At 43.6% G+C, this 23,239-nt stretch overlaps 1 protein-coding gene across 1 annotated transcript in view; it reads right to left on the bottom strand.

Annotated features, from left to right (window-relative positions):
• CHST15 (carbohydrate sulfotransferase 15) overlaps positions 1-21,937 on the bottom strand; it is a 44,398-nt gene extending 22,461 nt beyond the window's left edge. Inside the window, exon 1 of the mRNA XM_039704347.1 lies at positions 21,878-21,937. The gene's annotated coding sequence lies outside the window, so the exon portion shown is untranslated. The remainder of the gene's footprint in view (positions 1-21,877) is intronic.
• Between the last annotated feature and the right edge of the window lie 1,302 nt (positions 21,938-23,239).

Genomic DNA, 23,239 nt, shown 5'->3' with positions numbered 1-23,239 from the left:
TTGTTGACTGTATAGAAAATATCTGAAATTCTGTATTATTCCTATTAAATGAACATTTCATAAAATTCCTCCTCTTTCTCTGTAAGGATTGTAAGGAAAACTGCAACCAAAATGGCCACAGAATTTCAGAATCATGGAATTACTGAGGTTGGAAAAGCTCTTCAAGACCATCAAGGCCAAGCATTAATTGAGCATTGCCAAGGCCACCATGTCCCCAAGTGCCACATCTGCACAGCTCTTAAGTCCCTTCAGTGATGATGACTTCACCACTGCCCTGGGCTTTTCATGAAGAAATTTTCCCTAATATCCAGCCTAAACCTCCACTGCTGCAACTTGAGGCCATTTCCTCTTGTCCTAATGCTTGTCCCTTGGGAGAAGAGACCAACAGGCTATAAAAAAGCAATTACTTTCATATGCTCAGTCACGTAGCTAAAACTCTGCTCCTCTATGAATTAGATAAACAGATTGAACAGATTTTACACATATATATATATATATACCTCTGTGTATGACCTCTATGAATTAGATAAAACAGATTGAACAGATTTTACACATATATATACCTCTGTGTATGACATGTTTTCCAGGTCACCAGCTCCATAATATTTAATATGCTTTCCTTTCTTTCAAAACTCTTTAAAATAAAGATAAATCTAACTTTTGCTGGTGTTCTTCAGGCTACATTTTTCTGTAGCCTCGATACTTCTAATCACAGTCAGCTTCTCCTCCCACCACATGAAAACGTGGCTGTTTACCTCTTATAAACACATTTCAGGTACACCAGGAGGACATTTCTCATCCTGGGGTATAAATGCTCCCCTGAATTTATGTCAACAGAGCTACAGCACTTTGTTTCCTCCCTTCACGCAGTATAATTGAAGATTTCAGGTAAATCAGTCCTGATGGGCAGCTCACAACCTAAAATATGGATGTCTAAGGCAAGTAAGAAAATAATCCACCAGCTCTCAGATTAGATGGGATGAAGCCTACTTAAAAAGATACACATGCTGGAAAATTAAGGATGAACACTTTTATCCAAAAAAACCCAAACAAAATATGAGGCAAAAGATAATACTGCTGAATCATCTGGCCAGGAACATCACATTGCTAATTTAATATATCTAATGCCATTCTTAGAGTACCAGCTATGTTATTCTATCCATAGTCTCCTAATTGTTTCCACTAATCTGGATAAATATCCTTTCTGCCTAAGTGCCTTCCCTGCCAAATCAGTAAGGTTTGTTTAAATCAACTTCTCAGTTTGCGCTGCTGATGTTTTTTGAAATCTCAGCGCAAAGCTGATCCCACGCCCTCCAGAACACTCCAGAAATGAACTTCCCTGTGGAAATGTTTCCCCCTGAGAAGCTCCTGTGAAGACAAGGCTGTCATTAGTCAGAGATGCAGCTCTGGAAGTGAAAGGCTGCCCACAGTCCTACCACCAACCAACTTTCCATGACTCACATCAAGAGGAATGGAAACATGAAAGGGCAAAGCGAAGCTGGTGGAGTGAAATCCTCCTAACATTTTCATATGGAAAGAAAAAGCCCAACAATATCCAGTAGCAATGCAGCACAACCACGTAATTCCTTTTCCATTCCTCCATCACTCAGTGCAACACTGTCCATGTACAACAGCAATTCTTCACCCAGGCAGGATACATTTTTGACCTCTGGACACAAAAAAACTTACAAAACCTTACAAGGACAGATATTTTTTAGCTATCAAGCTTATTGGAAATGGTTAGAATTGAAGCAGCCTACAGGCAGCACACAACCTGAAGTATTTGTACAAGGGTAGTGGAGTATTTGTACAGCAGGAGGAAGTTCATCCTGTGAGTGGGCAGGTTGTATCATTTCAATAAAAAATAGACCAGTAGAAGGAATAAAATCTAAGCTGAATTAAAAAATAAAGAACATTATGTAAGGAAAAGAGAGACATAATCGTTGATTTTCTCTCTCCTGCTTCTTGGACATATTTGGCTCCTCAAGTTTACATTTTTGGAAATAAACTTTGCCTGAACTCACATCTATTTACCTCAGAGAAATCAGAAAGATGCCAGAAAGATGATATGTCAATAAAAAGAGGATCATGAATCACTGAGCTCTGCAAACTTCTGGCAAAAAGAAAAGGGAAAAAAACCCAAAACAAAACAACAGAAACAAGCAAAAAGCAATTGCAGTGATTTAGAAAAGCCACAGGACTCATTACAAAGCTCAGCAACCTCCTGCAGACTGAAGTTATGTAAAGCTCTACTTACTTAAACCCTAATTTTTAAAGAACCATCAATAAAGGCAACTCCCAAGACTCTGTATAAACCCATGGAACTGTTTTCAAGGCAATCAATGGGAAAACAGGTACATCCTAAAAGCAAGAGTAGGTGGCCACAGCCCATGGCTACACACTCAACCTGTTGAACAACTGCTGAACACTTGTTCAAGACTAAAATTTTTATTTAAAGAACCCATTTCATGTCCTTTTAAAGCCAAAGAAAACCTCCTGAATCACCACTGAATCAGCAATCTCGCCTAAAAAACAACAGTGGTTTCTTCCACAACCCAGCTGGTTCCTTTCTCAGAGTCTAATCCAAACACAATCTGCTCCTTCCTCATCCATACACTTCCAAATAAAATGTGAGAATGGAATAAATTCTGCGCTCCACATGCAAAAAACAAAAATCAGCGAACTCCCCTAAAATCAGCATAACAGTAGTCATTTCAATCACATAAGGATGACTTCTATTATTTGGGTTGCGATGCTCAGGAAATAGTTACTGAGCTTGAATCACCACTCAGTTAGGGCATAAACACTGCCTGAATAAACAGATTATTGGAAGCAAGGAAAAAAGAGTGGGGATTGGGAAAGGGAGCTCCCTGACCTGGATCAGTGACAGCAGGGTCATGCCCTCCCCCAGAAATGCATTATTGCACCTAAAGTCTTGTGCAAGTTCCTGGAAATTACCAAGGTCCAGTTCCTTGCACTCCTAAAATGCCACAGCCACATGCTCTGATGTGTTGTTGTTTGGTCTGCCTTGAGAATGTGAAAATAAAAACTCAGTATTACCCACTTTTAAATTAAAGCCTTTTTTCAGCAGGAAAAAAACCCCAACCAACCAATTATATTTAAAGACTTCAGTGTTCCTTCTTTCTATTCTATGTGATTTAAATCACTCTAAATCAAAAATCTTATTTTTTGGGCTACTTGCAGGATAAAAACTGCAGGCAGGAAAATAAAGTAGAATCAAAAATCAACAATTTCTCCAGAAATAAAGGTCCAAAAACCCTGGAAGAGAAAAAGCAGCAGCAGCCACCCAACCTGTGGCAGCACACGCCTGGAGCTCCTGTGTCAGGGCAGAGCTCCCATCAATGTGTTTAAATCCTCCCTCTGTACAAACATGGAGCAGAGTGCTGTTTTCATACATTTCTGAGGATGTTTGGAGCAGAATTTTGCCTGCAGTGCACACTGGCTTCTCAACTCCTGATCAAAACTTGCTGCCTACGATGTGCAACAGCTCCAGCAATTCATCTTTTCCCTTCCCTTAGTTCCTATTCATCTCACATAGTGCCTTGGTACAGAAGCACTGACAGGTTTATATTGAATATGAAAGAGTTGCACACTGTAGAAAAAAAACTGTGTTTTTACATAAATTACTCCAGTGCATTTCTTCTCACAAAAAAAGCCACTTTAATCCACTTTCAGAAATCATTCTGCATGGTCGAAGTTCAGTATCTTTATTTTCAATCCTCACAGTTACTGTGAGCAGCCTCCCAACAGACCCCACATGGTCCTGGGGGTCCTTCCATGGAAACAAGGATAAACCAATGCACCCATCCTGTGGGGCTCACAGATCCTTCTCCCAAAAATCTGGAGCCAGATTAGAAAGTTCTGACATTCAGAACACAACCAGAAATTGCATCTATTTAACAAAAAACAGACAGTCCCTCATTAAAATGATCGATTCACCAAGAGCCAGAATAAAGGACTGATGCCATTGGGAGTCAATTTTTACCACTTCCTAAGAAAAAGTGCACCTACCTAAATGTACAGAGAGACACCAATGCCAAAATTAGATAAAGACAGATACAGAAGGTCAAACAATTCATGCAGTGATTTCATATCCATGAGAATCGTTCAGTCTAAATTTGCCCTATGTACTTTCTTTTGTTTTATGGAAAATAAAAAATAAGCTAAGAGCTCCCTGGGAAGGCGCAGGGATCACCTGAAATACAACTTCAGGTGCAGAAATTGATGTGACAAGGCTGGTCTTGTCATAAATGTTTGTATTACATTTTTAGTAAGACCAAGCAGCCACTGACTTCCAACACAGGACATCACAGTAATTTACAATAACAGAAATTCTTACCTGCCTGCTCTTTCAAGGAATACATCCCACTCTCATCCCACAAATCAGCCACATTCCTGTTCTGAGTGTGAGTGCAACAGGGAACCACAGAGCACGAAGGCTGAATCTGTTATGAAGCTCTTTCACTGCAGTTATTTTTATAGAACAAACTGAAGAGGTTTGGGGGTTGGCAAGAGGCAAAAAAATATCATCTCTAAATACAGCTCTCATACGCCCTGCAGTCAGGCTGTAATCAGAAATAAATAAGTGTTTATCTTCAGAAAATGCCCAAGGCAAAGAATTGGTCTGGTATTGACAGAGCTGATGTCTCAGACCCAGCTGTTCTGTAGTTACCTGTTTCTTCCCATCCACTGTGAATCCTGTTTAATTTCAGGCTCCCAAGGCTGCTTCATTGACTCTCTGGAAAGATATTGCTGCAATTTACTCAAACAGCTCGTGTGGAGCAGCTCACTCCACAGAGACACGAGGGTTGCCCTCCATGCAGAGCTCAGTCAGGTGAGCACAGCACAGTGATTTCACCACTCTACCTGAACACCAGGAAAAGTTGTGATTTCCCATCCCTGGAAGTGCTCAGGGCCAGGTTGGACAGGGCTTGGAGCAACCTGGGGTAGTGGAATCACTTCACTGTGCAAAAGAAAATAAACCTTCAGAGTCAGCGTGCCAGCTGACTCTGACCCAAGGGAGAGGAGGAGAGCTGGTGCAGCTCAGCTGGGTTTGCAGGAGGGGATCTGTCAGTGCTGAAGGCTTATTTTAAGCCCAGCTCTTTGTCTCTTGCATTGATTACTGATCCAGAACCAGCACGTGGGGGAAAAATGTTCTGAGAGTATTTCCAGCGTCCTGCCAAGCGTTTTCAGCCTTGACATGCTGCAAAATAGTGGGCATAACTCACAGTTATGAGTTACTCTGATTACCATCCTGTTCCTTTTACACATTTGATTTTCCTTGATTTTAGCAGCTGCTGCCTCAGGTTGATTTGAAGTGAGGAACATATTCCATCCACCATCTGATCTCTAATACTTTCTGCCACTTTGCAAGGGGTATGCAGCACAAATTGCTAAATCCTGTGGGTTGTGAGAGATCAGCTGCTAATTTAAGGCTGCTTTTGAGGGATGAATAACATTGTATGGAATAAATAGAATTTGCATCACTTAATGCCTTTGGTGCCTGTTTATCTCATGCTGTGGTAAGATGGTTTTGCATGCAATAATGCAACCAAGTGGTATCTCCTACAATTCATCTGATACACCTTCACACTTCATATACAAGCAGTTTTCCTGAAAGGGGACCCATTCTATGTGAGGCTTAACTTTGCTTTAAACACAATAGTTATGGCAATTCTAGAGCAACGTAAATGCTCGCAGCTGCTCATTTGGTTTTTTAGTGGCTGAGAAGGGATTTTCCTCCACCCCCAAGCTGAATTTTCTCCATAAACTTTACTATCTTAACAGAGTCATCTGAATTCTTTTTGTTGTGACTCATATACGGTGCCTTCTCTGTGAGACACGCATTGAAATGGATGGAAAAACGTATCTCATCTGTACATAAGTACCATGTAAGTGCTTTTTCATGAATAGGGCATTTCATCTTTCATCTAGTGCTGAGTGGGTGAAAGGAAACATACACAGCTGCATCCTGAAAAGACAAACTCAGCATTAGAGTCTGTCATTAAAGTTTCTTGTAAATTCAAACAAAAATTACTCAACTCAAACTATTCATTGATGCCAAATCACAACTGGGGCTTTGTTTCAGCACTTCAAAAAAACCCAACTCTGTTCCAAGCTTAGTAGTAACTTTTCTAAATGTTCAACAACTTTAATTCTTTAAGCAATGACACATTAGATAAACCTCAGTCCATTAACCAATAAACCACTTTGTTCATTACAAAGTGCAGCAGACTCAGAGCCCAAAGTGGAAAACCCAAGAAAGCTCTAAGTGTTCTCAAGAAATTTCTAATTAGTTATCTCTAAAATATCACCAGATAAAATTCTTGCAGGTAACTGCTGGCTACACCTAATTAAGCAAAACCTTTTTGATATAATTTCATTATACTACTCCCAGCTTCCTAGAAAGTGTTTATTCTGCAGAAGTCAAGCAACATTTACTTCCAGAGTCTCCTACCACTATTCCTGAGTGTTTCATCAAAGGCTTGGGCTCCATCATGCACCCCTCTGTTGTCTGTCATTTTTAACTATGAAAAAAATGCAATACATTTTTATTAAACAGTTTGTAAGATCCCATCATTCTGAAGGCATTTCTGCAGCTCTGCACCCCGGGCTTTGAGGTGTGTGTGGTTGGCAGAGCACACACCTGATGTGGAAGCTAAAGCCATTTGATAATGCATTAAACTGTCATGATTGTCCTCTCCTATCTTCACATCATCACATCTAAAGAACAACACTTCTATCACAAGCTTCAAAGCAGTTCAAATATCTTAACTCACTGATTTCCATGACTGGAGGAGAAAGGATGTGCTGCACCCCATCACCAGCCTCTCAAAAATATCACAGCTCTTGGTGCTGTTCTCATAAAAGGGCAAAATCCAGCCCAGGAATCTTGCAACTGCACAAAGCCCCCAGTTTACACCAGTCATAACAAAAGGGAAAAAACGTATGGAATCCAGTGAGTAAATATTGTAATATCCAGGACAATAATAAGAAAATCTGTTCCTCAGCCACTGAACCATTGACTCCCTTGACTCTACTCTCTATTCCTGCAGGTCTCTCCCGTGTTTGGCTTCAGTGTGCTTGTTTTCCACTTGGAAAGAACACAACCACAAATACCTTTTCGTGCCTCACGCTGCACTTAGCTGGCCTCCAGATTGTAAACAAACAAGATAAAAATCTGAGAATGTTCTTTACTCAATCTCCATGAAAAGAAACCAAGGGGAAAAAGAAATTAGAAAAGCAAGCCAAAACCCCAACTCTGCATAATGATGAATGTACCAAGAGAAATTTGGCATGCACTCCCTCACACCATGCCTCTTCTGCAACATTTTCTGCAATATAAAGACAACATTTAGCTTAGCAAACTACATGATCTTTATTTGTGGGCAGAGGAAACCCAAAGCAAATGCTCCAAGAGACTTTTTTTTCCAATGGATATGTTAATTACTTAACTTCTCTTATTGGGAAACTGTCCCAAACTAACCTTCCACTCTCCCTCTGCTTCAACTGCACAGGGGTCAAAATTCACTTTTTAAGGTTTTGAAGTGAGAAATTGAGAAAACAAAGCCCACCCTTGATGGAGCTCCGAGACAGCACAAGTGCCTTATTCAGATCCTTCCTGATCCCTACCTGAACACCTTTTGAGAGCTACACAGGGATGCCTGGGACCAGGATGCTCCAGATCTGCCCTGTGGGACAGAGCATCTCCTGAGACAGCCCAGAGTTCTAACGGAAAAGGAGCACATCTGCTCCCAAATGCCCTGCTCCAGCCACAAATCTCTCACTGCCACGGAAAACCCCCATGTCCCCGGAGGCAGCAGGGCACAGAAGTGACCAGTGGGAGGTAAAATGAGGTTTTATTTCTAAACAGCAGTGCTTGTTGATGTGTTTGGTTCCAGACAAATAGAGGAGGACGCGGAGTCGCTACAGGACATTGCAGCTGAAATGGCACCAATGCTTGAAATAAACCCTTTGCTGAGGAAAATCACACAAAGAATCTGAAGTGACACAAATTCCATCAACTGCAGTTGGCAGCCAGATTTTCAAGAACAGATGCATGACTGTTAATGATAACCCAAAAAGCTGTTTCTAATGCAGAAAGACTGAAACTGTGTTAACATTATAAAACTGCAAAGAACTAACAGTATCTCCAGATTACACCCCACAAAATACTTTGCAGGAACTTACAAACTCCAACTTAAGCAAAATTAACATATCTAACAAAAAAATCTCCAGCAAAAATGCCTCCCAAGTTTCGAAACACATTTCCATCTGTTAAATTTCTCTGCTGCTGATGGTGTTTACCTTGAGTCAAAGATCTAAATCTTGGATTTCATGAGATTAATGTAATAACTTGGTTCAGGCTGTTAATGCATTCAAACCTCTCAAACATGCAGGAGACTAAGATAGCATGAAGAGAATACAGATACATTTGGAGGGGATGTTTTTATGAGAAATAAATTAGAAACTCCTTAATCTATTTCTGCAGCAAGGACTACACTTACATAAAAGCTTCCTGGGGTGTCTTAGGCTGGAAGAGATGGTTTCCAAGCCCACTTATTCCTTCTAAGCACTGCTATATAACCTAAATAATAACACCAAGGAAAACCCCTAAAGCCTTGTCAGGTAAATGAGGACTCAAGCTTTGATGAATACAATGCTCATTTCTCAAAAGCGACACCTGATCATGATGAAACAATGATAAATAAAATATTCATATTATATGCAGATATCTATAGAGAAAAAAGCTGTATTGGCCAGCAGAAGAGCTCGGCCCAACTGATGAATCAATCTGCAGGAGGAAACACCTCTGTTGGTGCCACACATCCAGAGAAATGTGAAAAAAGCTCTATCCTCAGCCGTCCCATCACTAATGCGGCTGAGTTACTCTTTAGTGGGCACCAAAAGGAGCTGCAAGGTTTTGGGAATAAGGCATTGTGGAAGCTGCCCTGTGCTAGGCTTCCTTAACACTTTCCACCCTCAAAAATGGTGTTTAAAAAGCACAGCAGCTGCCACCACAAGCTGTATCAATCATTGTCTTCTGCAAAGATCACTCCACGCCCATAGCTAAAGGCAGCAACATGCAACAAAAGGCCAAGAAATGCCACTTATTCCACCAAATCTTTGGGAATGTGACCCAGCAGCTGGGCTGGAGCAGTTCTGGGCACTGCAGCCCCTCCACCCTGCTTTATGTCCTCTACAGGAGATGTCCAAAAAACAACACTGCTCACACCCCAGCAGCTCTGGCTTGCCCTGGCTTCAACAGCAACAGCTCCAGGGTGAACTCAGCAGCCTGAGCAGAGAATTGTTAAGGCTGGAAAAGACCCTTAAGATCACCGAGTCCAACCATCAACCTCAAGCTGCCACCTTTGATGCCTCAGGTTTGGCTTTTGTATTTTTCAGATTCAGTGCTGCTTTAGTGTGTGGGTCTGAGCTTCACATCAGGGGATGCAGAGCTCTGTGCACAGAGCAGGGAGACAAAACAATTCCTGCTCCAGCTGGGCACCAAGGACAAATGATCCCAATCCCAGCCCAGGAGCACAAACCCCGTGGGCTGCAGAGAGAAAAACAAGCAGGGTGGGACTGCAGGGGCTGCAGTGGGATTGGACACTGAACTGCAATGTGCACATGGAGCAGAGCTGAGCCCAGGGAGAGACCCCGGCAGCGCTCGTGCATTTTGGGGCCATTTGGGTTCATCCTGGGGGCAGCCCTGGCTGGGCTCTGGTGCTGCCCAAGGGGCATCCATGGAGGAGATCCTTTGAGTCAATCCCTGCTTTATTCTGGAACTCTGTCCAGCCTCTGTTCTAGGGCAGCCTGCACAAGGCATGACCTTCACCACTGCCCCCAGCTGGGAGAGCCCTCCTGAGCCTGGAGACACTTTGGTTCTTTTGGTTGAGTTTTTGCCTCATGAACTGCTGAGGTGACACTGCCATGAAAACCTCCACTTTCTGGCCAAAGAATTGCTCCAGGAGCTCATCTCTGCTTCTGCTGTCAAGGGGAGGTGGCAGCTGGAGTGTGGTGATCCCCTGGCGCATCCCCACAGTGCCTGAGGAGAGCAGAGCTCCACACCAGAGTCCACAGGGGAAGGCAGCCAGGGATGGGTTCTCTGACCCTCCTGGACAAAAATGAAAGGTTGGACGAGGCTTGGAGCAGCCTGGGGTGGTGGAAGGGCTGGAATGAGACAAGCTTTAAAGTCCCTTCCAACCCAAACCACGCTGTGACTCTGCAGTTTTTCCATGTGGATAACCAAGTCCTGCTCTTTTTACAGCAGCTACCTCACCACTATGTGGAAAATCAGGAATTCTAGAGCACGGTGCAGGAGAGAAATAAGTCTCACCTCTGATCATCTGATTTAAAATTTTCCTGCATGTTTAAATCCTGGAAAATGCCTTCAGCATCCAAAACATTTTATAATCAAAATAAGTGACTGCAGAAGTTCAGAATAATCTATAAACCCAAAAAATTCCACAGTTCTCCTCATTAAGTGAAAAAGTAAATCATATGCTGATAACACCCTTCAGTTTCTTTATTGCATGGCTCAGTGGTTTAAATTACACTTTGAGAAGAATAGCAAATCAGAATGAAACCTTACAATTATATGGGTATCTTTCTTTGCTTATGAAAACTTGCATTTGATGTTATTCTTACTATTCCTCCTTTAGGTTACTTATATGGGGCCAACAAAACTGATCTGGAACAGACAAAATGTTTTACCCAGACATGGACAATTAAATAAAATGTGTATCATTTTATCAGTGTTTTGACAGAGATGCCTCTGCCCAAGGTGAAAGTAATTAAAATAGAAAATGCAGCTGTTGCCATTCATGCTGTACACAGAGCCTCAGAGTGCATTCAAATATATCCTGGGGTTAGGTTATGGTCCAGGAAGGGTGTGGAACTCCCAACATCAGATCTCAGAGTGCTTTTCAAAGGTGATGCTCCCCCTCTGGGTGACAAAATGATAGAGTTCCGACACATGTCACCTGTAACATCATTTGGACTAACACGATAGAAGTCCAAGAAAAACCTAGATCTCCTAACTCACCATCCAGAATCCCATTACCTGGGAATTGAGGGATTTTGATTGAAATTCAGATATGTGTTTCACAAGACAGAAAGCCACCAGCAATCCAATTTCTAAATAAGCCATTTAAAGCAGACAGCATGGACTCTGACTTTCCCTCAGTAACCATATTAAACAGAATGAATTTCAGCCTCTCATAAGCTCGACAGACAGAGAAAAGTGGATTTTCCCAGCTTCCCAAGCTGCAATCATGCTCCCCATCCCAGAGCTGTGCCAGAATCTCCCTGCACAACACGGGCAGGGAGCATTTTTGGGTCCAAAGCTGGCAGATGGCACTTTCAGGAGCAATGGTGCAAGACCTGCAGTAGGAAATGAAACCCTCCCTGTCATAAACAACCCCCAGTTAAGAACTGGAGCCCTCATTAATGTAATTGGTTTCATACGAGGTGCTAAAATACAAATGTGCTGCATTTGGAAGCCAACACTGTTTCTATTAGTTAAGGAGTGTTTTGCTCACCTCTATTTTTGCTCAAGCACCAAGGGAAAAGGGAGGGGAAAATGTGTCATGTACTCTGCCTCCAGCTAGAGAATGCCATGCTAGAGTACATTTTTCACCTCAGATGAAAAATGAAGGCAGGTAGCCTTTCAGCACAGCTGCTCCTGAGGACTGAAATGGAAAATTATTTGGAAAGGAACTCTCACATCATTCACTCAGAGCTGTGGACTTACATCCTCCAACCTGCATGAGATCCACAGAGTGAGCAGGACTCCATCCCAAGCTGAAATCTGAGGGAGGAGACACATCTAAAATGTAAAAACAAACTACAGTACTACCACTGAGTGGAAAAAAAAAAATCAGTAATCATTACCCATCAGGAAAACACTCCATTTTCAGCCTTTCTACTTCAAGTCCAGCAAATTAAATTTCCTCTTTGTAATGGTGCTGCCTTTGAGTACAGGCCAGAAAATGAAAGAGCATGAGGGTTTTGTTACCAGGGAGCAGAAAGAGGGTGTGCACCTCTCAGTTTGGCATCTCTGGTAATGGGAGGGAAAACCCACAGTGGAACAGGACACACCCAGGACAAGGAGCCCTTTGCTGGCTCTCACTGGTGAGGAATTGTCACCTCCTCCAGCTCCCTGACACTGGTTGTGCCCAGCCAAGCCAGGAAATCCAGCTTTGCCTTGGGTACCAAGTGTTTTTCCTCTTTAGGGACACATCCCCACCCCGCTTTGCTCCACTTCTCCTTGAAGCCTTTAAACCCCGAGGATGAGCTGCTCCACTCTAGAAGCAGATGTTGGTCTCTGATTTCAGAATTATTCCTTTCCCTCTCCACAAGGACTTCCACCTTCTGCATGACTTTAAAACTCCCCCCACTGCTTTTAACTTGGCTGAAGATGAATATCTGTGTGAGCCATTGGCTGAAGTGCCTTTAATGACAGAACAGTTCATGAAAATAAAACCATCCTATCCCTAAAATGTACATTTCCCCCTTCTGAAAATGGAGTAAGCCTATTAATTATTTTCTTAAAGACTGAATCTCAAAATGGTACTGCTGACATTCATGGTGCATAAAAAATGCAAGTCTGTCTGATCTGTGAGAAATGAGTGTATATGATTTAAGATGAAAATATTTATCAAGAAAGACAGTTGCCAGTTAAGAACACAAACAGAAACAAAGCCACTTAAAGTAAGTTGTCCGTTTTTGTTTTAGTCTTTTCCATGCCAAGGACATGCTTCTCCCCAGAAGAGTGGTGCACAAAATAAGTGACATCTGGTGGCTTTATGCTGTAATAGAATGAGGCACCTCATTTCAATGCTGTTAACCAAATCAATTTTTAGATTTACTGCTTCTTAGCAAAGCTTTTCAGATGTTTTATTTATTTATTTTCATGCAGATACTTCTGAGGCCCATGGGCATCACAATCCCTCTTGCAGGGTGACAACTGCTGTTATCCAATTAAAGTGGGACTGTCATATTCACATCAGGAAAAACACAAGATGTTTTTCCTCCACAAAGGAATTTGGAAGGCACAGGAAAAGAGCACTAAGATTTAGCTGGGCAGCATCAGTAATAATCACATAGAGCCAAGGCTGTAAGAAAAGCCTGTGCAGAATTTTGTGAAGGAAATCCTTCACCTGCTCCCATTATTCACATGCTCCAAGTAATTAATGTCAACTTAGGTCTCTCCGAATTGTCTTTCATTGGATGTTGATTAAACCCAAAAGAAACAGCTGCATTTTTCATTCTGAGTGTAGCAGAATCCTGGTGGCTACAACTTTTACAAATTTGAAACAGCTTTTCCCCTTTTCATGCTTTATTGATCCTCAGCAATGGCCACATCTAATCCAGCCAAGCCTCCTGCACCTAAACCTGCACTCCAGACATAAAGCAATTACAACTCCCCTTCAAACTCCTCCAGCCAGAAATACACTTCTCTTTCAGAAAGCCATAAGCCTCTCCTGGATAATTAATAGAAGTACTGTCAGCCAGCCTCAATTAAAATTACAAAATTGCTGGCACTGCAATATCAAGGCTTGCAACACTAATTTCTGCAGTAATAAGTATTTATGGGGGAAAAAAAAAATCTGTAAGCACTATGTAACAGAAATGAGATGAAAGATAAACAGACTCTAAATATTTATCAGCAGAGGAAGTCCAAAAATATACCAGTAAAAATGGAGCGGATGGCAGCTAAATCCAGACCATGGAGGGTTCCTCGAAGGATGTGCAGGGAGGAACTTCATTTTCAGCTTGACATGGCTAAATCAAATTAATTCCTTCCTCCTATTCAATTGCTGCATAGAAACCCCCTGATGCCAAAAGGACAAAGTTAAAAATGTCCCCAAAGCCATGTCTGAAGGCTGCACTTGCGCCCTGCAGCAGTGCAATAAATAAAGAGTTGGACTTTGGGGCTTTTCCATCACTTTTAAGGCCTAAATATCCTTGAGAGGAATGTCCACCTGCATGCTTGGCTTCCCTCAGCACGGAAAGGGGGCTCCACATCTGCAGGATCTCCATAAAAAGGGGCCTCTGGGATAGCACAGCTACTGATGGATTATTTCAAAGAGAAATATTATTTCCTGCTCACATTCCCTCATCCCCGCCAGACATTATCTTCACCTCGAGACCTCCTGGCTGAGCTAAATAACATATGCACAGCTGAATGGCTTTAGCTCCAGCCACTCATCAAGAAGAAAACTTTTTAAGATCCCATTTCAATTTATTTTTTGAAATGCTGGCATGCTGAAGTCAGCAGGAAGACATTTCAGTGACTTTAATGAAGGCAGAGGTTCATCCAGAGAATTGCTGTTTGGAATGAACATAGAGTTTATGTTATCTCATTTGAAACCTTCCAAGTTTTCTGTTAAATGCAACTTAATGATATTTGCTATCTCAGAATTATTTGCTGTCACAATAGAGAAAGGAGGACATTAAAGTTGTGCAATGTAAAATGTTTAGTGATGATGGATGGGATACTCTTGTTTCAGTAACAAGCATGTTTTTAATGCAAAAATATTAATTGTCATAAAGTGCCTGTTCATTTTGCAGTTTTGGAAAGCTTTAGCTTTGTAGGAATTGTAACAGTCTAAAAAAGATACTGTTGGTATTTACATATTTATCAGCATTTTCACGGCACATTTTTAGTGTTTTTCTTATTTTTTCTTCATTCATTATCCAATGTACCAGCACAGCAAGACAAAAAAAAATGGAAAACTGGAGAGATTACTACACTCACTTAATGGGTATCATTACAGGAAAACACTATCAAAACTCAGCAGAGGCTTTTTATGCATTCCCCTGTATTACACCAGAATGAGTTATTGCAACACTCTGACTCTGATGCTAAACCAGGAGAATGCTCAATCTGCACGGCTGAAGCAGGAATGAGCAGCAGGTGAGTGGAACCATCTGAGAGAGTTACTGACTCCAGGAAAAGCTGCTCCCTGACCTGCTCTGGGGTTACCCAGATTTTCCAGCCTTGTCACACTCCTTGGTGAGCACAGGGCCCTGAATCCCTCCAAAACTGGAAAACTGTTCCCACTCCCACGTCCTGGTCCCCCTCACACCAGTGAAGCCCAAAAGGTGCATTACTCCTCATCCAGCCTAATGCCAGATAAATCCAGGTGGGATTTCCATGGATACCAATCCAGATCGCATTTACTCTGCTTTTTATTTTCATTTTGCTGATCTCCTCAGCAATGCTCAAAAATCTACTCTGAAGGGTTAAAAACTCCCTATTTAAAATCACCTGATGTCAGACAAATTTTTATTTCCTTTTTCCTCAGCGAGAGGATCAGCTCAGATTCCACTCTTCCCTTCTGCTCACCTCTCACATCTCATTTCTTGTTTTAAAGATGGTATAAATAGCCTTGCAAAGTAATTCTAATACTAAGTGTCAAGTGCAATAGTGGTTTCATTCTGATTTATCCTTATCTGATCCTCAGGCAAGTTAATCCTGAAGCTGAGAAACTGTTTTCAGAGCTTTATAATTGATGAAACTTTTCATCTAAATTATTTACTTTCCGAACGGCTCCGATGAGTCGCTCAGGGCATAAAGCTGTACTACTCCATGCTGGAGTGCTCCAGAACATGTTTTTGTCTTCTTAAATTAACAGCCCATCATTGCACCTCGTGCTGCAGTTTCTATTGGCAGTCTTTAACACACAGCAGGGTTTTTATCTGAATTTTTATCGCTTGCCACAGATGCAGTTACAACCCAGATGTCTCAGTGTTATCCCAGCCCGGAGCTCCAGGGAGACACAAAGCAGGCAGAGGATCCCTAATCCTGAAGGTGTCAATATTACAGTGTGAACCAGCATTCCTTCCCTGGAATCACCTGGGCACGGGCTCCACACCTGATGGACAGGTTCAAAACCTGCTCCTCTTCCATTGCAAGAGCAGCACCCAAAATCCTCTCCAGAAGCAGCCCCAGGAAATGTCCTCAGGCTTCAGCAATCCCAAGGATGAGCTGCACAGCAGCAGCCCTAAAAATGCACTAGGAAGGGGTGGAAGACAAGAGCAGGAGCCCAGTGAAATACATCTACAAAATGATGAACTTAAAAAAATTTGAGATTCATTATCCATTTAATTTACTTAGCATTACCAATATCTGTTTAACATTATCTAGTATCTACAGAGCTGAGCAAGAAAGACAAATTACAACTAAAAAGCAGCCAAAATCAAAGAGGCTGGGAAGGAATATTAGATAAGGTATTTGATGGGCTTGCAAGGAAGTGTTGGTTTTAAGAGCTGCTAAAGGATTTGCAGGAGATGAAGCTCCCCTGTGAGGAGCTGGGCCTGCAGGCAAACCCATCTCATTATGTGATACATTCTCCTAATAAACTATTAAACCATCCTTCTCCACTTCCTCCTATTTCTAGCTTTACACAGACAAACCTCCTGGCTGCCCCAGTCAAAGAGTCCTTTTTCTCTGGATTAATAAATTCTGGCACTCAGACCATTATATCCCAATTTAGGCACAGCAAGGTTGACACTGGGCTCTTACATTTCCTCTAAATTATGGGCAAAACCTTGCAGAATCCTAATTTCTGCTACTTTTTTTCCTGAGGTCTCTCCTATTTGTTGGTATCTCACTACTCATTTGGTGCCAGCTCTAAAGCACTTTAATTAAGTGGTTTTTCTTCACACTGTTCCAAGAAATTTGCCCCCTGAAATTGGGCAAACCATCCAACATTACAAACTCACATCCATGTGCTGCCCATCCTCAGAGCACTCTTTGAACACTGTGAGGCTTCTTCCATCTCCTGAGTACACATGCAGCACATAAATCTTTTTTTTTCCCTTTGTATCTTGTAGAGTTTTTCATTTTTCAAAGCAGTCTTATCTTGTTTCCTCTGTATGACTTTGAACTTTACATTTTATCTTCACTCTTGTCTGACCTCAGAATTCTTCCCAGCTCAAACTCACCTGTAACTCAATGACTTACTTGAAAGAAATTACCTTCCCTCTATTCCATGCAATCCTGAGAAGTTACGAGTCAAACTTGTATTTAAGCCAAACACCAATAAATGCAAAACCAAAGTAAAATATAATAATACAAAAGCCTTTTTCACTCTCATCAGTTTTTCTAATTTTATGGTTAGATAGCAGGGTACATTCACCCACACTGAAAATCAAGGTTTTTCTAGAGGAAAGAAATATCTCCTCATGAAACTTATTTTTTCCTACTGGAAGGCGTGAAGCAAATGGGAAATGTCAGTTTGAGTATTTTGCTATTTAGGTACAGAGCTGCACCTTTTACAGTGAAGAACAACCCATCTTAGATACAGATTTAGCCTAAAACCCCATTTATTTATAAAACATTGTGCTTATTTAGTGAGTAAATGATAGCACAATAAGTTTAAGAACATTCAGTGTGTATCTGGTGCTTCTTGGCATATAAACAAATAAAAGCCTGGCCTGCTCCCTTGCCACTCCATCCCACCAGTTCTGCATGGGATTGGGCTCATTTCCAAGGAAACCCATGGCACAGGAGCAGCCAGGTGCCCCCACCATCCCCAAGGCTGCAGGGGATGTGGCTGCTTTCAGAAAACCAACAGGGGAAAGGCCACAGCACCAGGAGCTCCAAAAATGTGTCTGGAATTGAGGTGAGCCACCTCACTTTTGGGCAAGGACAGAAGGAAAGCAGCAGCCAGGTGCTGAGGTTTGGGAAATGGGTGTTTCGGGCAGCTCAGGCTGTTGTGGGAGTTGGAAGAAGGTGGATTTGGGAATGAGGAGAGGCAGTAGGTTGGTGCTGGAGGGTTGGTGCAGGAGAGGTGCTCTGGGCCAGAGCGATGGAGCAGCAGTCCTGTGAGGAAAGGCTGGAGTGGAGTGTTCAGCCTGGGGAAGAGAAGGTTCCAGGGAGAATTTAGAGCCCCTGAAGGGGCTCCAGGAGAGCTGGAGAATGACTTTGACAGGGGATGGAGTGACATTAGAAGAGGAATGGCTTCAAAGTGACAGAGGGCAGGGTTAGATGGGATATTGGGAAGGAATCCTTCCCTGTCAGGGTGGTGAGGCCCTGGCACAGGGTGACCAGAGAAGCTGTGGCTGCCCCTGAATCCCTGGAACATCCAAGACCAGGTTGGATGGGTTTAAGGCAATCTGGGACAGTGGAAGGTGTCAGGGTTGGAACTGGATGAGCTTCATGTTCCCTTCCCACAAAAACCAGTCCGAGATTGTGACCTGTGGTGTGCTGCCACCAGAGGGGACAGAGTGTGCCAAGGGTCCCTCACTCCTGCTCTCATCCACCACCTCACCAGGCCTCTCATCCTCCCCACAGCTGCCTTGTCACTGCCATCAGGACAACATTTTTCCTTCTGTTTCTTCTTTCAAGGCATCACCTGCCTGCCTCCCCTCAGAGGATGCTTCTTAAATCTAAAGCTTACAAGCCACGTTCAACAGCTGCTGGAAACCAGGTGTAACATAAATTAATAAATATTCCATGGAAAAGCTACATTAACTGCTTGCCCCTAAAGTGCTGTTTAGTGGCATGTCAGGCACAGCTGTGTAATCAAAGGATTACAGTGCTCCCATTGCAAGGCTCTCCACCTCCTCGGGAGCTTCCCTGGCTCCCTCGCCTGTAAAAACCCAGCCCAGGCACCAGGAGAGAATTGTAATCATGTCTTTGAGCCTGGGAAACACAACCCAGCAGGCTGCGGGGACAAACACAACACGTTTTCTGTCAGATACACAGGCAGCCACACAAATTTTTAAGAGAATGGGTCAGCAAAGCTCTAGATCATCTAGAATTTTAGTGAAACTGCAGTGTAAGTGGAGAGATGGGTGCAATTCAGGCTGCTTCAAAACAAGAACTTGCAGGAGGTTACAGATCCCTTCCCCTGAATAGCTGTGTTTAGACTCCAGATCTGACACCTCACTTGGTCAGCAAGCAAAACAGGGCACTTCACTAAAAAACATAAATAAGAAATGCTAATTTGTGGGGGAAAGCTGTGGAAAAATGCTCTTATTGGAAATCTACCATGGTTTTCCACAGCACTTTGGATTGTTCTATCTGAGCAACCTAACTCCAGCCAAGGAGTACAGTGGGAATTTAGAATTACCCCTCCCTGTGGGAGGTATGGAGGAAAACAGGTGGGTTAAAGGGGGAAATGGGAGTCTAAAACCAGCAATTAACGAGCCCTGCTCAAATCAGGGTGCATCTTCTGCAAACCCCCTGAGATGTTTGAAACAGTGTTCCACATCAGGTAAGAACCCAGGGCAGCACTGAGTGATTTAAGAGCACATCTCATTGGAATTTATGACTGTGGGATATATATTAACTGTAGGGGTAATTAGGAGGGAGAGGGGAATATCAGTATCTGTTTATGTCATGGCTTTTCTTCACCTAAGTGATGCAGCTGTGCTGGAAGAGAAGTGCAGTTGGGTGTTCCAAGTTCCTAAATCCACATGTCATTTAGGTGAGATCAGCCCTCTGCTGCCAGCTCACCTCGGGAGAAATTCAATCAGCACCCAGTGGTTACACAGCCCTGAGCTACAATAGTGAGATTTTGCTCTGTGGACATATAAGGAAGAAATCAGTGCAGGAAAAGTAGCTTATGAAAGGAAGGATTCCCTTCCTAGTCAGCAGAGGAGCTCCACAAGAAATCTCTGGCAAAGTTTGCTGCCACCCCACTTGATCTTCAACACAAACCAGTGCTCTGAGAGGTGCTTTAGGACCAGCCCATCCTTAAAACTGAGATCATTTGGGCTGCCAACAAAAGCTTTGAGCACTGAACCTCCCCATTCTCCCAGAGCTCCTGCCACAGGTTGCTTGAAATAATGTTAAAATAGAACACAAGCAGTACCTTATTTGCATCTCTGTGATTATGCCTACATAAAATCCCTGTTCATGCTGCTGGTGATTACACACCTTCATCCTTCCCCTCCAACCACATGAAATAATTCAAATATGAGAGTCTGCTTCACCCTTCTCATTTATATGATTTCCAGATACCTGCTTTTAGTTTAGCAATGAAGATAAAAATCCATTACTGCCTTCCATTGCATTAGTGGAATTAAGTGTTTTGCAATGTAAATCTCCACTGTTTGATCATGTTCCTGTTACAAACCACCAAATAAAACACTCTGAATTTGAGATTAGTTCTCCTGTGACAAAATCTGAACCATAAAACTATTTTCCTATTGATTTCAGAACTGCACAGTGGCTGCAACTCACAGACACAGGATCTAAGTGCTGTTAAAAAAAAAAAAAGGAAAGAAAGAAGGTAGTTTCACTACTAAATCTTCATACAAGTAGTTTCCTCCTTTCTGCATTCAAATTGATTTTCTTTCTTTTGGCATGTGAAGAGCCAGATGAATCCTTTGACTCAATGCCCAAGAGTGAAATGGCACCAGCAGCAGCAGAGAAGCTCTCAGGGCACGAGACGTGTGACAACATTTTAATCACTGACAAAAAGAGGCTTCAAGGCAGCTACTCTGTCAGTGTTTGCTGGTTTTAAGTAAGATTCACTGTTTGTGAGTGACTGTATATAAGAAACAGCCTATATTATATATATATATATGTTTTTAATATAGCTATGTCTATAAATAGCACAGATATAAATATATATGTATGGGTCATGTCCATTTGGGGATGTTTTATTGGTGGAAATTTCCCTCTCTGCCAAAGATCAAGCAGTCCCCAGTCAGCATCAAGTGCAGTGCTGTTCAATCAGGTGTTTGTTTATCCAAATGAGCACATACGATTTGCAGTTAAACCTTAAAAATATTTATTTTTCATGAGCAGTTCCAGCAAACTTTGAGATTTAATCCGTGATGTGCCCAGCTGGCCACTCTGCTCCTTCTTTTAAGTCTCAAAACACAAAAGAACGTGTTTGTTCTACAGGAGATGATGATGATGGGTTTTTGGTCTGGCTAACCATTCAAGAAGTGAAACCATTCTGATGTCATACGCATGGAAGTCAGTGTGAAGGGGACTTTAGGACATAGCATGATCTAATAAATAAAATAAAATTTTTAAAAATACAAATCTGAGAGTTTAGTAGGTGTTTGGATGCACCATCCAAGCAATACTCTCACATATCCTATTAACCTACAAATCTGTCTGTGCCTAAGACACTCAGATCACTGCAGAGTACGGCTGTAGTATTACAATGAAGCGGCAGAGAAAATTAAAAAAAAAATAATAAAAGAAGAAGAAAAAGAGAAGCCCATATATGAGACCGCCAAAGTTCAGCTGGTGAATCGTTGCTTAACAGACTCTGACCATAATAACCCGTCACTGAACCTTGCCTGCATTCTCGGCAGCTATGAAGCTATTTTTACCAGCCAACAGCTTGCATTTAAGAAATCCCCCTCTTCACCCAAAAATATTCACCGCGAGCGGCAGCATCCACGCCCGGCTCGCTCCTAGGTGGGATGCGCTGCCGGGATGCAATGGCTCTTTCGGGAAAGCCCCGTCCCAGTGCTGCTGTCCCCGGCTGCGGGCAGTGACAGCACCCGCGCAGCGCTGTCCCCGCGGGGTCCCGCGGAGCACGGCCGCGCTCCGGGCCGCCTTTCCCCGCTCGGGGCTGCCCTTCCCCGCTCGGGGCTGCCCTTCCCCGGTCCGGGCCGCCTTCCCCCGCTGCTGCCGAGGCGCCGGGGATGCCCTGGCAGCGCCCGGGGTGCCGCAGCCCGCGGGGAGCGGGGACAGTCCCGCGTCCCCCGGCCGGAGCCCCGCGTCCCCCGAGCCGAGCCGTGCCCGGCGCTGCCCAACTTCCCGCTAAGTCCCGCTGCCTGCAAACTTGGGGAGCCGCGGCCTGGGGACCCCCCGCCTTCCCATCCCATCCATTCCATCCCATCCCATTCCATCCCATCCCCGCGCTCCTACCTCCGCCGCCTCGGCTCCGCTCTGCCCCGCGCCCGCCGCCTCCGCCGGCTCTGCCCTGGGGGAGGGGGGCGGAGGACGAGGAGGAGGAGGAGGAGGAGGAGGAGGAGGAAGGGGGAGGGAGCAGCCCCGCCGCTCCCCGGCCGCGCTGCGCAGCCCGGGAGGCGGAGTGCGGCCGCTCGGCTCTGCCCCGGGGCGTGGGGGTTCCCCCGGGCTGGGGCTGCGGGGATGGGTGCGAGCGGAGCGGGGGCAGCGCCGCGGAACCCCCGGGGCTGGGGCCGCGGGGCATCCCCCGAGCCCCAAGACCCACCCGCGGCAGCGCCCGGGGATGGATGCAGAGAATCCAGGAGGAGATGGGCCGCTCCTGAGCTGTCCGACGGGAATTCGGGCTGTCCCGATGTTGTGTGCAGGCAGAGGTCAGCCCGAGGAGACTCTCGGCACGGCTGGGGTGCTGCCGGGGCTCCGAGGTTGAAGAGCCAGAGCTGCCCTGCTGCGCACCTGGCAGGCGGCATCAGCATCCTCTGCCCTGCTCCGGGCTTGGAACGGCGACAGCGCAAACGTGGAAAAGGATCCAAAGTCTTCTGTCAGTTGAATGCAAAGTTTGTTAGCAACGAGATCTTACATATGTGTGTGTATATATATGTGTGTGTGTATATATATATGTATATGTGTGTGTGTATATATATGTGTATATATATATATGTATATATGTATGTGAGTGTATAAAGTGAGTATACCAAAAAACTGTGAAACTGTCCGAGGGCAAGCAGAGATTAAATTTTAAGAAGGAATTCTTCCCTGTGAGGGTGGGCAGGCCCTGGCACAGGATGCCCAGAGTAGCTGTGTCTGTCCATGGATCCCTGGCAATGTCCAAGGCCAGGTTTGGCTTGGAGCAATGTGGGATAGTGGAAGATGTCCCTGCCCATGGCAGGAGGGTTGCAACAAAATGGTCTTTAAGGTCCCTCCCATCCCAAATTGTTCCGTGGTTCTGTGATGATAAATATATGGTTAAATGTATAGTCTGGTTATTAAATCTGTGACACAGATCCCTTCTGAGATGCAGCACACACCATTTCCCTCAAAGGTTTGATGCAACACTTGCAAAGCCAATATTATCAAAGGAAAACTCTTCATATTTCCCTCCTTACACTGTTAAGCTTAAATCCATTTTTTAATACTCAGCAATATTGTTTCTAAGAGTTTGAAGTGATGAGGCACAAGCTGAACATGAAAGAACAGTGAATTCTCTATTTTAGTACTTCCTTTTGTGATCAAGCCCATCTTTGGTTTTAACTTTCAGAAGCATCTAAAACTCAGCTCTGTGGGAATCTGTTTTGCAGTGAAACCATATGTACCTTAATAGTA

The sequence above is a fragment of the Passer montanus genome, unplaced genomic scaffold (genome assembly GCF_014805655.1).
Source record: "Passer montanus isolate IOZ18808 unplaced genomic scaffold, ASM1480565v1 scaffold172, whole genome shotgun sequence".
In the NCBI taxonomy this organism is placed as follows: Eukaryota; Metazoa; Chordata; class Aves; order Passeriformes; family Passeridae; genus Passer; species Passer montanus.
The sequence above is the reverse complement of the archived record's forward strand: the minus strand, read 5'-3'. Positions and strand labels throughout refer to the sequence as shown.